Below are 2154 nucleotides of genomic sequence, written 5' to 3' on the forward strand. Positions count from 1 at the left end.
GGTTGCATCAGGGTCCCGAGGTTTTCTCTGATAACAAAAAATGACGACAATATTTGCTTCCTTCCTTCTTTCCTTCCTTTTCCTAGTCTTCTTCCCCCTTCCTTCCCCCTTCTTTCTCCTTTCCCTTCTTCCCTCTCTTTCCATTTCTATCTTTCCTTTTTCCTCCCTCCCTCCCTCCCCTTCTGCCTGCCTTTTCCTATCCCTCCTTTTCTCCCTTCCCTTTTCTTTCTCACCTCTTCTGTCTTTCTTGCTCATCTATCCTACCTTCTCCTTCCTTCCTTCCTTCCTTCCTTCCTTCCTTCCTTCCTTCCTTCCTTCTTCTTGCCCCCTCCCTCCATACCAACCCCTGGGGCATAATACCAATAAGGAAAGATCATCTCCCCCCACTGCTTCTTTTAAAATACAAACCTGCTCAACAAGGCATTGCTCAGATGCACCCAGTAAGAACTGGGGAAAAAACATCCCACATGAGAAAGAATGGCATGAACATATCAGGGTCTCTCCAAATAGCCACATCTGAAATATGCAATGCAAATGTAGGCTGTGAGCTGCCTTGGGTGCCTCATACTGAGGCAGAAAGTCAGGATACAGATACTTAAGACAGATAAAACTAATCCTTTCAAAAAGCACCAAGGGAGATGCATGGCTTATGTCCCGCCAGGCAAGGCACCGTTGTCTCGATGTGAACGTCTTTACTGCTTCCTTGTGCCTGGATGCACCACTCCCCGAGCTCCCCGCTGGCCCACCAAGGAGGCATCAAGGGGATCCCTGATCGAGTGCTTGGGAGATGCTACATAAGTGTCCCTGGGTTATGTGAATGGAGGAATAGATTCCCCCGGTTTCCCCTAGGGCGTCTTTCACTCCCTCTGCAGCCCAGGGCTGACTTCTAGGACTCTGGGCTTAAAGTCTGCCCTCCTCTTTCCCCTTCAGTGCCTGCTGGAAGGCTCAGATCAGCACCCAAATTCTGCAGGCTAAGGGGGCCATCATCCTTCAAGGGGTGTCTGTTCAATGAGCCAGAGTAGAGTTTTAAGGCTCAGGAAGGGAAAGAAATGAGGAGATGTATGGCATTGCAGGCTAAGGAGACATCAATCCTTGGTGTATTTTCCTGGAACCTCTGGAATCATTGCAATTTGTGGGTCTTGATTCCAGGCAATCATGGATGGGACAGGACAGACCTGCATGGCTGTCCCTCTGGGTATCCTTCTTTACTTCGGTGTAAGCTCCAGTAAAGCCACAAAGAAATGGGCAGAGGCTCAAGTTGGAAGATTTCCAGAGGAATCGGCCTCGTTGTTCTGACAAGTCTCCCTCCAAAATATAGAAAAAGGGACATGTCTTAAAAACACCCCCTTGCCCCTAAGAAGTGATAGGCTATGATCAGGCCCAGGAGCCTTACGATCCAAGCTTCTCCTTTCCAGGAAGGGTCAGTCTTATGCCTCAGAGAAGACCCCAGGCAAGGACCTTCCTTCTTGCTCATCTCTCCATGCCCGATATCCAGACTTCTGCTTCCCCCTGAACATGACGCTCCCACAGGCTGTGGCCAAGCGCACTCCCTGGGTGACTCGCGGCCAAGCCCTGATGCTCAGCTTCGCGGGAATCTTCCGCAGATAAGATGGAGCGAGGGAGGGCCGCGGAATCCCGCTTGGGTTGCTTGGAGTGGAAAAGAGGAGAGAGCGCAGCAGCGACCAACGCCATGCCATCAAATCCAAGAGCGAGCCTCGTTCTGACCTCTCGGCCCTCCGCCCCCGACTTCTAGTCTTCCTCTCCCTTAAGCAGAAAATAAAGTTGTCCCTTCCTCCGCGCCAGACCAACTGCAGCTTCCCCCAGCAGCCTCTCGCTTCGCCCTCCCCTCCCTCCCTCCCCCCCTCCCTCGCCCTCCCCTCCCCTGCCCCCACCCCTCCCCTCTCTTCCCTTTACAGTTTTTCCCCTCTCTCTTTCCGAAACAAGCGGCCGGCGCTGATGAATTATTCACCCTCCTTCTCCCGTGGCGGAGGAAGGCGGGCCGAGCTCCCGGGGCAGCTCTCTCGCCTCCAGAGGCGCATCCCCGGCGCACCGAGGAACTTTGCGGCCGCTCCCGGCGGCCGTGCGGACAGGCAGGTCCCGGATCGGGCCGGCGGGGAGCGGCGCTCCGCCCCCGGGCCGCCGCCGGCCGCCCCC

Source organism: Varanus komodoensis, unplaced genomic scaffold, assembly GCF_004798865.1.
Source record: "Varanus komodoensis strain SLA01 unplaced genomic scaffold, ASM479886v1 scaffold3, whole genome shotgun sequence".
NCBI lineage: Eukaryota > Metazoa > Chordata > Lepidosauria > Squamata > Varanidae > Varanus > Varanus komodoensis.